The following is a 14,198-nucleotide window of genomic DNA, read 5'->3' as shown; positions in this document are numbered from 1 at the left end:
ACATGGATCTTATTTAACAATAAATGTGAGGGAGAGATAAGAAATAGAAAAGGGGATGGGAGGTGAGAGATAGAGAGAGAGAGCTTGAGATATCAAGCAGAAGAGAGTCACCACCCATACATCCAGCAGAATTCTTTTGGCTCTTCTCTAGTATGGACTTCTCTGTGGTGGGGGTCCCAATGTTCAAAATTTTCCCAATTTACACATGCTAGCAAAAAAATGAATTAATGCTCATTGGCTACGCTGTTCTCTTATTTTGTTGGTTAAATTATTCACCTGCTTCTAATGCTAATTAATCCCATGCCCAGCCTTTCTCTTCAGTCAGTAGACTGTGAGTCGGTCACTACCTCCCCTTGCTCTTCCCTCTTCCCCAGTCCAAGCTATTTTCAGCACAGTTGCTGAGTTTTCTTTCCTTGTGACCCATAAATTGTGCATTCTTTATGTCCATTATCAGTAATAGATTCTTCTCCCCCAGCTGGTTAACCTTGCCCTAGGTCTGAGATAACACTCAGACAATAGTGTACCACCTTTTCCCTATCTCAAATTCCCAGCTGGGTCCTTTCAGAGATTTATTTTGATCTCACATAAAAAGGGTTTATTCAGAGTGAGGGAGTAATTTGGGAAATTTTATTGGAAGACCAACTGTGTAGTACTTTCACCTGGCAGCTTTGTCATTTTCCAACTTGCAGCTACATGGAAATAAGGTATAGAAGAAACAAATTTTCCTTTGCTTTTTGAAGGAAGTTGCTTATGAAAATATCCATCCCTGGGGGTCAGCTTTCAATTGTAAATGCCTTTCTTTCCTCTTGTATGTGTTATTCCAACACAGGCATATTTCTGATGCCTACTGTCTTATATAAATGAGAAGTATTATTATGAGTAAGAATAAACAATATGTTACTGTCAAAATGTTTTTCAAATATGTTTTCAAAGCAAGATTTAAATAGAGGCTTATCTGCTGAATACTGTGTAATTAGAGTTTTTTGGTTTGCCTTTTACTATGAGTGAAAAATTCTACTTTCTAAACAATATAATTTATAGTTATATAAATAATTGCTTACTTATGTAATTCAATCTCCATTTAATAATTGTTTTCACATCTTTGTTTTTGCTACAACTAAGAATCATTTAGTCAGAAAGCCATAAAATTAAAATAACTTATAATTTATACCCAATTTGTTTAGATTCACATTAGTACCAGTAAACTACCTCTTTATGGCCTAAAAGAAGTTTAAATAGTAAATCCTAAGTTACAGCATCCTGGTTCTTCTGTATCGTGCAGATATCACTCCAAATAGACCTTCTAACTAAAATATTTAATAGTTTGCATCTGGATCATGAATCCCCACCTAGCATCTCTTCTCCTGAGACCCTGTACATACCATTTTCCTTCCTTTATTGCTATTGGAAATGGCCTCTGATGAGGATATCTGTAGTGCTGAAAAAGGACAACAATTTTCAAGGCATCTTGTCCCCATCAGTCTCCCAAACGATTAGTGCAGTCAAAAAAATGTAAAAGTTACTTTTGCAACAGTAGCTTCCAGCACTTCACACACTGAACTAGGACAAGAAGACACTACACATTGAATCCTTTGTATGGATTGTCATCTTCTGCAATAAAAGTCTGTTCTCTTGTCTTAATTTTCCCCTTATTTGAACCAACATTTTTGAGAGAAAAAATATCACTTTACTTTTGATGTCAAAAGGAGTTTCGTTTTAATATTTTTTCACATAATGTCTTCAGAAAGTCTAATCTTTAAAAGTTTTTTTTTAGTTTCCCAAAACAATCCTGTGGCACACTTTTGTAGTAATTTTGAGATTTTGAGTAATTTTAGATTTTTTTACATTGAATCCTCACTGTTTCATATTAACCTGCCAAATTTAGCTATGGTTAAAAGAGCTCAAAGGACTTCATAGTACAACAGAGATATTTTGTTTTAGTGTTAGTAACATGCCACTTACTTACATGAATTTGCAATCTAAAAAATATTTGTTTTGCTCCTCAGATGTGGAAACTTCAGATATCTGTGGTGTCTCCATGGGTTAGGGCTTGGTTTCATGCATTATAAGTAAATTCCTCACTGCCTATTATGATTTATTACACCGAGAGGTGGTGAAAGTTGAATCATGAAATCTGAAGTCTGGATTTGAACCAAAAACACCACAGGCATATATTGTGCACTAGGGATGCTATGAAAATAGGTCGTTCTGTTGCCAAACATATATTAAGAAGACCCCCCCCAAAATGTTAACTGTCATAATTTCACACTCCAAAGGTTAAGAACTTCCATGCTAACTATCAAGAGATGTTTAACTTGGAGCTTGCTTATTTTACATTGTGCTTTGGTTCTCTGACTCTCTGTTGTTTTATTCTAATATATTACCATTGTGTAAAATTCTAACACTTGAACAATGACAACCAGAGTAAAATAGTAAATAATGACTAAAATATTTATGTTGGGTTTTTTGTTTTAAAGTATTTTAACTGTTTGAAGAATAAGAAGTAAATTACTTCTTGCATTTAATTAAATGTAGGTTAAAGAAAGCACAAAAAAATTCAGAAGTGCCACACTGACATGCCTTCATGTAGGTCTGTATCAGAACCGCAGAGTGTTCTTTTTAATACACCCAGAAAAAATGTACCATTCATTCCTTAGTATTAGTACACCACACTATATAATTTATATGGATGATACAGTCATATTTCAGCTTGCATGCTTAGACATTTTGAAAAACACCATATGTTAAAATTTGAAAAATAATTACTTTCTCACACAAGATAAACTAAAGCTGTTGAAAACTCTGTACCGTGTTTATTGAATTGTGAATTAATTTGATTAACCAGTGCAATACACATCACAGAGTTGGAATTACTGATAGATTTTACAGCTAAGAAAGTATTTCAAATACTTATGTACCTCAAGCACTGGTTTACATTATTTGTGTAGGTAAAAAACCAGAAAGTTGTGTTAATTACCAAAATTATCCTGTTCTCATCTACAGAAATACACAACTAAGATCTACAGCACTGTTGTAATTTTATGTATTAAAAGTTGAAATTTGATTAATTTTGTTGTTCTTAAATCCATGACAAAAAAAAGAAACACAAGCATTCACATGAACTAGAATAACATCATAAAAATTCAGGGTTTGAAGATGTTAACAGCCCTTGTAATAGAAATTCAGAATCTAATCACTTTTAAGAATGAAGAAAGGAAAACCTTTCAGTAATTAAAAAAAAAAAAAAAAGGAAAACCTTTGAGTCATTAAAAAAATAAAAAAATAAAATAAGAAGACTATTTTAAAATTATACATTATATAATTTTATAGACTTCTTTAAAAATATTTTAAAATATATTAAAATTTAAATATTTCCTACATTCACCATTAAGGTTATTGGGACTAAAACAGAAGTGGTCTTTTTTTACCCTTTTGAAATTTGCTACTAATTAAACAGAATAAATGTTTTAAAGTGCAGTATATTTTAAGTGATTACTCCACATGATAAAATTAAAGACTGTTGAAGAAAAATCCACAAAATGGTCAGTAAGATTGGAGATTGTGGTGACATGGGTGTATGGCGTAGAAAGGAAATGGAGGACTAATATTTTGGCACAGTTCCCATTAAAAAAACAAACAAACAAACAAACAAAAAACAACAAAGAAACAATAAAATGAACCCAACACAGATATGCAAAACCTCTCACCACTAGTTTCAATAGTAAAAAATACTTTTCATGTAGAGAACATGTAAGTGTGTGGGCTGTAGTGTAAGTATGTGTCTGCGTTCAATATTTCACATATATCAGTTTTACAGAAATGTTTACTTTTTAGGGTAGAATGGATATTTGGGGGGGAAATATGATTTGATTTTTTAGAAAAGAAACATTAACAGGGAAAACAAAAGCCTAGGAATCTTTTCAGATACAGTGGAATATCCACATATATTTCTTGCTGAAAATTAGATTCTGAGTGAATGACATCTACATGTTTTTTTGCTTTTCCAAGACAAATACACTGTTTTATTGAAATAGCTTTAGGAACCCAGCATCACTTCTGTATAGTTGAATTCTCTCATAGAGAATTTTGATATTGAGTAGTGGATTATGGATAGAGACCTAGAGGCTGCCTTTGTACTAATAAATTAAATAAAAATGTCATTGAGGACTAGAATATGACCATCTGTAGTTTTAAATTAATAGCATGGTCCTTAGCAGACTTCTGGCCCATGTCAGGCACCATTCTCCCAGCAGTTGCCAACTAGAGCTACACTGCAAAGGTCATTCCCAGCAGGCAGCTTGAATGCACTTACACTGCTGTAAGGGCCGGGGGAGTTTATTGGTGTCACGATGGGCTGCTCCCAGCCAGCCGGCCTGAGAACCAGCGAGCACTGCTGGGCACACCTGCTGCCTGCTCTTGTAGCCATGGGCTCATTGTCCAAGATGAAATCCTCTCTGATCCTTTTGTCAACCCTCAGTAATATGTGTCTTCATCAGTTAAATAACCATCATTGGTTTACTATGTGCAATACATTAGGGCAAACAGAAGGATTTTGGTTTTGACCACTACATGCTGAGCTGTTTTCACAGAATCTTATCTTGTTAAACATATTAATTCTGGTAAAGCTTTCTCTCTGTTTGGAATAATTGTCGTTTTCACCTATGTACAAAGCATCTACTTGAAAAGCATATAATTGTTTGTTAAAGCTATAAAATCAGTGAAGAAAAATCACAGAAATTATCTATATATGGGGAAATTAGACAGGGCCTTGGTTCTGATCTCTATACTGTCTGTCACAGGTTTACGGGACTCAATACACAATCTTATTATGCAATTATGTTTTCTTCTGAAAATGAGTTAAGGATTTTAGGCAAAGCTGCCTATTTGTTTCTCTTTAGAGACTTTAGAAGTCAACAAGGAAGATCCACTCTGCTTAAAAACAGTAATGACTTTTATGGGTTTTTTTCTGTTGATTTTGAAAAAGAAAATGACATTAATTCACCCTTTTGCGTCCCATCCCCTGTAATACCATTTGAATTATTATATAATGTTTTAAAAAGATATAAGTCTGCTGTGACTTTTTGTGCTTGACAGGCAAGAAATCAGATAGAAAATCTGCATATATAACATTAGACATCTCATATTTAGTTCATTGACCAGAAATCTCATCTGTTCTGTAAATGAAGGAATTCGTTAAAGGGAGCATAAAGTAGTAGTTCTTGCTTTAGATATTTTGTCTCCCCTAGTCTGCTTTTCCCTTGTTTTCTTCCTTAGCAATATAGTTGTTATTCTCAGTATGTTTTCCAACTAGAAAAAGATCTTGCATCATATTCAGCTGTCATTTTAACATGTCTCTCTCTCATAGATACAGATGAATTCTACCTATAGACCTGAACTAAATTGGTCACAGGGGAGAATAGCCCAGGGATATCACCTGCAGCCTAACCCCACACACATTAGAAAATTCTCCAGGGGAAATCAGCTCTGGGGTTGGGAGAAGTGTTTCCCCCTCCTCCACTGCCCTCCCCTGGTTTTGGAATTGGTTGGAGTAATGCTGTTTGACTTTATTTGGTTTAGTGGTTATAAGTGTCCTTTTTCTACAGTTTTAGTAAAATACTCAATCCCCTCTGTGGTTACCCTTGGGTGTATTACTGTTGTTTTAGTATAGGCTGAGCTGCTGTGAAGATTATATGCTCTGTGCCTGGTCATTGTAGAAAGATACTTCCTCCTGAAGGAATGAAGTAATCAGCAAAATATATCTGCAAATACCTGCAGCATCAAACCCTTGTTAAGTCAAAAGGAACAAAGGTGAAAACATGAACAGCATCTATCAAGTAATGCAGCAGCTCAGCATGCCTTTTGAATTAAGGCTTATGTGCAGGTGCACTTGAAAAACATCTTTTTCAAGCACAAGCTGTTAAAGGATGGGAGTTGAGAGGCCACCTGTCCTTTTGTGGGAGTAAATCTTTTCAGACAACAGCTGAATCAACTGTCCTTAGAATTCATGTACCACAGGCTCATAAATCACATTTCTAGGGAATCATCATGTTGTCACCACTGATGTCAGCCTCAGTTCTCTGAAAAAAATCACTGTGTCCATGTGCATGTATGACGTTACCCAAATACAATGACACTTGATGCTCTTCAAATAATATATATATATATATAAAATATATCTAAGATTATTACATTATCAGGAATATATTACAGTCTTCAAAGTCAAAATACACTTTATATACTTTCCAGTATGTACCATATGTTTTATGACTGCAGAGCTATCCACTACACATTTTTGTCCTGACAAGAATTTTTATTTTTCTCAATGTAATAACTGAAATCATGAACATTCAGAGACAATATCAGTGTTAGTTTCATCCTGAAATTTTTAATGACAATTGTTTTAAGAGAATGACTCACAAAAATTAATGAATTTCAGAGCGCCTAGGTTAAGTGACCATTTTTCAAGTTACTTAAAAGGAATTTAACTTAATTCATTCTGAGTATCTCCAAGTATATATTATTATTTAATTTCATGAGTTTTATTTGCAATAGGAGCCATAGAGGGCTTCTACTTGTGGCTGAGATCTTTACAATTAGCAGGATAGACTTGAGTACAAGACATTAAATTACATTAAATATTATTTTATTCTAAATGGGAAGGACTATTAAAGAGATTTAAACCAGTTTCTCCAATGTTGTTTCAATAATGTAATTTTTTAATTGAGACTAAAGACTTCCAGGTCCCTACTGAATGTCTTTAATAATTCTTAATATTTCAGGAATGGATTTGCCTATTCACCTTCTTTTTTTTTCCCCTTAGAATTTTTCTCTTTTCCATCTCTTTACCTTTTGAAAATGAACAAAAGCCCATGAAGCTGAGGCAAAATATCTGCATAAAGGCACATTTTATGAGAAAATAAGAAGCTAAATTAAAATACTAACATTAGAATATCATTTATGCATATCAAAGTTGATTATAATGTTGCTGTATTTTTACAACACTGTCCAAGGTATTTCACAAAACAATCAAGAAGCATCAATACTCACACATGGTTGTGAAATATCTGAACAATTAAATATTTCTAATATTTCTTAAGACAGTCATTATAGCCTGAGTGTGCTTATGTTTTTTTTCAGTTTGTTATCTGAGTTAAACAAAATTTTTCACTTTAGGAACTAATGTCAAATTTTTTTTCAAATGGCTTTAGGTGCTCATTTTTATGGGATATATACTGAGAGACCTTTAAAGTTGGCATCTTTTAAAAATCAGGGCCATTAAATTGTTTCAAGCTGGACAAAAATTCCATGGATTTTTTATTTCTCAGTCTTGACCTGAAATCTTTGCTTTTATAAATAGAACAAAATTCTCGAATGTGGAATAGATTATCTCCAGTGGCTATCTAGACATGTATTACATGCTTTTTACTATAGTCTTAAGAGGATGGAGCTCCAAGTATAATATATTCGAGTACCATACATTATTCCTGATGAGGTTTCAAGAGAATCATTCTGAGCAGGGAATGTCATGCTTCATATGCATCTGCTCTAGATTTGGACTAAAAGCAAGAATGTCTCTTGGTTACAATGTAAATGTCTACATTTTTTTTCTACTCAGTAAAAGGGAGTACCCCTAATTACAGTATATCTCCTGTTCTAACAAGTGCAGAATCTCCACAGCCAAAAGCAGAAGAATGTTTCAGCACAGTACATACTTGAAATACACATCATTCCAAAACAGTGCAAACAAGCCTGCATCAGATTCAACACATGGAAGAATTGCAACCACCAATCGGGTATCAGTGTAGATTATAACAACAATAATCTTATCCTGTCTGGATTTGGATACAGAACCTTGAATCCAAAAGAAGCTATCAGCCATGGAAATACTTATATCAAGTTCCTGTGCTTAAAGTTATACAGGAGCTGACAGAAGGTGTGTTGACTGTCTTTTCATCCACTTTGTTCCCTAAAATAATTTAAAAATATTTAAATATTTATATAATTCAATATGTATACTTAGAAAGTTGAACTGTCCTCTTTTTTCCTTCTTTGCTTTTTTGCTCATGGTTTCCTTCTCTTGATGCAAAATATCCATGTTTTCTATAGACATTCTTCTTTACCTTGGACTTTATTTGCCAATATGTAACATTCTCATTTATGAAAGGCACATTGAATCACTACCAGGATGTACAGGAAAAATGTTTTTGTGGTTATTACACATTTATAGTCAAAGTACACTTTCAGTAAACCATTGCTTTAAAAAAATGAGTGAAACAGCTTTTAGACCTGCTTAATACTTTGGACTGCTTCATCATGTTTTCAGAATTTTTGATCAGTTTCACATAGTAAATAATTTTTATGCCTACAAAGATTCTTTTGTTTGCTAATAAGACTATACCAAGTCAAAAAACTTCAAGGGAGCATCTCTTTGGGATGCTATAACAAAATAATTTTGTATTGCATTCAGAAATTTTGTGGGATGCTGATCACATACACCAAATCTATGGTTCACACTTCTTTGCTCTTGTCAAATATGAAACACTTGAGTGTGGTACAGTAGTAAGTTATCTTTGATTGCAGAGAATGCAAGTCTGTTCTTTTTGCTGAAGTGCAATGTCCTTGTTCAAGAAACAATGAGTTGCCTGGAATTAAATTTTGTAGGAGACAGCTATAAATATCAAAGACTACAAATTCACAGCTCTTTGTAAAAATAGGTCATGGACTTGGAAGGGAAAAGAAATCAAACAAGTACATAGAGAGTTTCCAACCTGGAATTTAGTTTGCTGCCTTCTAAAAATACCTCATTCATTTGTTAATCAGTGAGATACCTCAGAGAAAAGGTATCAGAAGAAAGATTTTTAGAAGTCAATAGAAGAAAATAATATAATAGTCTCCTTGTCTGTGTTTCCTGAACCTCTTACACATGCTATTTCAGCAGTTATCCTGGGAAGTTTCAATTCCTCACTGCACTATAGATACGATTTTTCAGCAATTTGAAGGACTTTTTTTTCTACTCCCAAAGTAGCTGCCCACAGCATCTGTGCAGAGCTAGCAGCATAGAAAGCAGGTTTTCATTACCTTAACAGCTGCTTAAAAGATCACAAAGACATGACTTGGGCTGATGTGATATTTGGAAAAGAGATTCATCTTCATAAAAAAAAAAAAAAAAAAAAATATGGCACTCACCTGAGCCAGTACAGATGTTAGTAATCACATTGGCTTTATTCCAGATAAGAAATTTTTTTTTGCTGTATGTCCTGCATGAGGTTGCACTAAAAAAATCACCATAACCAATACTGAACAGTTCGTGTGCAGTCAGTGAAATCCTTCCATCAGCTAATTTAAAAATTGCAATGTATAGAATTGAGGTAACCTGAGAATTTCATTCACAGGGGGATATTCAGACAATCATAATCAGAACAGGAACTAGACAAAAAAAAAATTGATACTCATGATAATGAGATCCTAAAAGAATACTTCAGGGTCATTAAAGGATGAAAATATGAAGAGTAAAAATCAATAAATAATATCAGTAGAGCTTTTCTGCAAGAGAAAATGGTCACTGTGGAAGAATGAATGAGAAAACAAAAACAAAAGAAATTTTCTCGCATTTTCTTGGGAGCTATTAGAATATATTCACTCTTTTGAGACATTTGCCCTTCTCCTTTTCAAGGCATTTCTTCTAAGACATTTCTTCTTTTCTAGATAGTATCTGGTGCAGGCTGCATGCTTTTTTTTTCCCCTCCTTTTTTGTTCCTGACCTCTTGCAAGAGACACCTGACAGATTGGAGCTACTTCTTCAGAAACACTACTGAGCACTGATTTCTGATGCAGTGCAGAACTCTGTACTGCTGGACTGGGAGGTTCAAGCCTGCACTTGAACATAAACTCCCTCCTTCTATGTTCCATCATGCTCTGCCTCTGATATGCAAAAGAATCCAGCTGAATCTTGAAGCTGAACACTCGAGTAAAGGTGCTGAAGAAGAGATAAATCTTGATCCAAGACCTGAAGGCAGCTGCACCACAGTATAGATATAATAAAATTTTTTTCTCATTAAATTAGTCTTGTTATTCTTCCCCTGGTGGTAACATCTATCTCTAGAAACATCTATCTCTAGAAACCATTAGACAGAAAATGTTTCATCAAATCATAGTAGGTGAAAGTCACAGGACTTTCTGAAATCCTATCTAAAACCCATTTATACTGTTTCAAACTTGTCCACAGAGAAATTAATCACAAAAATATTCAAAAGAAGATGTTAACAGAATTTTAACAATGAAACAAACAAAAGGTCCAGATAGGTGAATTTCATATCATCCCCCTGAAATGTTAATAAATAGTTGCATTTTATTTTTTTTAATCCAAGTGTACCAAGTTTGTATTAGATGTGAGAAAAGAGATCAGCTTTTTAGAATTCAGATTTACAATCTGGGTTCTGGAAGGAAAATATTTCTGTCAGAGCATGCTTAATACAAGATTATTTTCTTATTTTTTCTTTTTCTTATTTAACCAAAACTACAGTCAAGGAAAACTACTAATCAAGGTAAAGACATCCAGTGACAAAACTCTTTAAAGCCTTTTCTTATATTTACAATTTGCTTTGGTACAAGAGTATTCTTTTTCTTTATTTTCTTTCTGTTTTCTCTCCTAATACTGAGCAAGCAGTTCCCAATCAGCAATTCATTTGGGCTTAGATATGGATCATAATTAACAGAAAAATTGTAAGCAGGCACTAAATCCCTGCCCAGGAGTAGAAAAGAGTCACAATGGCACAGGTTTTCCCAGCATCAATTTAATGAACTGCTACTATCTAAATAGACCAGATGACCAGGAGAGGATATGTCTTTATTAGACATACTGTTCAAAATATGCTGTGTGACTAAGAAAACTCATCATCACATTCTATCCTTTAGGTAGGATGTAAGCTTATACTCAACGAGGAATGTGGAAAGTGAGTCATACTATAGTCTTTAACAAGAGCAAATGATAGAAAAGATTGTAGTAAGATCTGACTAATAATCCAGATTAAACTTTTTTTTCCTCTTCTATTTAGAGGCAACATTAACATTTTCTATATTTTGTTTGCTTGCTTTTTTAGTCCAATTTCAATATCTGTACATAGAGTGAGCCTTACAATTAGCTTCAACAGCCAACGCCTGATGGTTGAACCTTGCTATTCTGTGAATTCCGTGAATTCTGTTGAATTCATTCTGTTTCCACTTAGGATGGCAAGTGAAAGAAATCAAGGTCAAATCAGGAGAAACTTAAAATACTCGTCTTCTGTGCAAGGAACTTAAAAACTTACCTGTTGACGTCTTACTCACTTAACGAGCACAATAAAGTAAAATAAATTAATCATAGCTTTGAGACATTTCCAGGAAAAACAACAAACAAACAAACAAACAAACCCCCCCAACCAAACAAAAACAATCAAACAAAAACAACAACACAAAATACCACCAAAACTGAAATCAAAATAGAAACCAAAACCTAAACCAGAATCAAAACCAAAACCAAAACCTAAACCAGAATCAAAACCAAAACCAAAACCGAAACAAAGAAGCTGACTCAAGACTGTTTCCATGAGGAGATTTGCTGTCTCAGATCTGACATTTTCTGACTGAAATTGAAGTATAGACATGAGGAAGGACCATCCAATCTACCAGAACTGCCTATAGTATGAATTATTGTTTGTACTGTACAGAGCCTAAGTCACAAGTAAGGTTTCTTTGTGTTGATATATAAGACAATTTAGCTGTGCTTTCCTAAGCTAAAAGTTCTTTAGATAGATGAATTCAATTTATCACATAAGGAAAATAATAAATTCTACTTCTATTATTACATTTATCAAAGTTGAATTATCAGTGCAAGTCAAACTATTATGCCCAGTCTGAATATCCACACCATTGTTCTCTCATTTGTCTAATTTTTGTTTTAGACTACTAATATAGATATCCTCAGTTAGGAAAAAATATGCATTATTTTAAAAGTGTTTGGTGTTTGCCATCCTTATATAATCTTCCACTGCCATTTATTTTGTAAAAGTTGCTGATAAGTTTTGCTGATGTAAATTTGGCACTCGTTTTTGTTACTTTGCTAAAAGGACCAGATGCTGCAATAGGAACCTGATTTGGAAAAGTGTTTTCTTATCAATTCTTCTAGTGTACCCCTTTTCTTCAATGAAAAATGTTTTCTGTGGCTTAATTTGTTTTTTGTAAATTAAACTTGCATTTTTATCTAAATTTACTTACATTTTCCTTCCACTATTAAGGAATATTATATCATATTGGGATCAGGCAAATCTGTTCTTTTTAACCCACTTTACCCATCATTTCTCTTTTATAGTTGGAGAGCAAGACTCTTATTTGAAACCTGGAGTGGATAAATTTTCCAGATATTCCATATTGCAACTTTTTCCTCACAGTTCTTGGAAATTTTGTGATGCAGATTACTTGATTTTAATAGCACAAGCACACTATTTTCTTTTGAGTTTTCACTGTTGCATGTAGCTTTCAATGCTTTTGTAGTAATGATGGACATTTCCATAAAAATATTTTGCAAAGTATTAATCTATTTTTAGGAGCACTGAGAGATGATAATTTTGACTATAAATATTTTCCTGTAATGCACTGCTGTTTCAGTGTGGGTTTTCTTGATTTTTAATCAATTTCTAAATCTAAGGAGGTTTTGCTTTTAATTTTTTCTGCAGGGTCTGACTCCTCTAAACTTTTTGACCTCTGACCCTGAAGACAGACTCTTCTTTGCTGGTTTTTAATACCCTTTCTGAAGTCCTGTTCTACAGTATGTCCCCTTTGTTTGAGATATAAATTCTAATTATTCTTTAATCATTAATGTTTTAAATAAATTCCCATCTTACTTTAATTATCTAATCTCAAATCAATTGATTCAGTTGACTTAGTAAAAGATTTCCCTTATTGTCTAGAGAGCTAACCTTTTGAAGGCAAAAACTCCTTTTTCTTGAATTGGTATGTCTTAAATTAGACTGGTTCTTTGGTTACTCAGTTTAATAATTTTCAATTGTTTTGTCAAACATATATATATTCTGTCATCACAAAAATGAAATTACAGTCTTGTGTTTCGGCTCTTAGTCTTGATTTCATTGGTGCCACTACTAGCAAAATAATTCAGGAATAAACTTTCTAAATTATTTGGGTATTCATCTGCATTTGAACTTGGGCAAAATATTTTTGGACAGTCAGATATTATTTTATGGCCATAGACATTTGTCATAAATAATCAAATTTCCCTGTCAGAATCTGTAATATTGCCCCTTTTTCTTGTCTCTTTATTTCTAATTTTTTTACAATTATAATTACATAAATACAATTTGATGTGGGGAAAAAAAAGAAGTAGAGCTGTTGAAATTAATTATGAGTAACACTTTTTTGTGAGGATGAAAGATCTGTAAGTGTCTTTGAGATGCTCATTCTACTGCATATGTGGAAAATGAAACTCACCACTGAAAGGTTCGAACTGATCATTGGAAGATTCTGACTGTAACAAAAGACAAAACTATGGCTCTCATTTCACAGGCTTCCAAACAGAAATAATTTCAAATTAAAAAGCATGAACACTTCTCTGTCTTATCTCCACATTAGAGTTCTCTGCAATTCCTACTGAAAAGTGAATTCCTGGGGACAGCTTACTCTGCATAGTGTCAACACTATGGGCTTGAGTTACAGAAACATACTATCATCTAGTTGAGCTTGGCCTTCTTAAGACATATTCAATCTCTGTGATAAAATTCAGAGCAAGATAAATGAATGCTTTCAGATGCTTTCTCTGTTGGAGACCTTTCTTAAATTAATCTGCAACTATAAGAAAATTAATTTCCAAAAGCAAAAAGTCCTGCCTGATGGGACGTGAATACAGCAGAAGCCTGACCTACTTATAAAAGACACCAAAACTGGTCTATTATGGTTTTTACTGTTAAGTATACATGTTTCTTACTTTTAGAAGTAAGGTAAGGTGTACCTTTTCTGCTTTGAAATAAAAACAATTAAGTCTTGCAGCAGACCATTACTTATTAATTTAAATTTAATTAATGATATTTGTTTTAGATGTAAACACGTGAAACGTGTTTATAGACTGATAATCTTTTTTTTGATTCCTTGGCTAATTACAACATGATGTTATAGTTTTTAGCTGGGACTCCCTAGAAGTATAATACCAATAA

At 33.4% G+C, this 14,198-nt stretch overlaps 1 long non-coding RNA gene across 5 annotated transcripts in view; it reads left to right on the top strand.

The window, feature by feature from the left end:
* The window catches only part of LOC115492053 (uncharacterized), a 177,879-nt gene that overhangs the window by 155,151 nt on the left and 8,530 nt on the right, over positions 1–14,198 (top strand). The gene's annotated exons all lie outside the window — the stretch shown is intronic.

The sequence above is a fragment of the Taeniopygia guttata genome, chromosome 1A, assembly GCF_048771995.1.
Source record: "Taeniopygia guttata chromosome 1A, bTaeGut7.mat, whole genome shotgun sequence".
Taxonomy (NCBI): domain Eukaryota; kingdom Metazoa; phylum Chordata; class Aves; order Passeriformes; family Estrildidae; genus Taeniopygia; species Taeniopygia guttata.
This window is presented reverse-complemented; position numbering and strand designations above follow the sequence as displayed.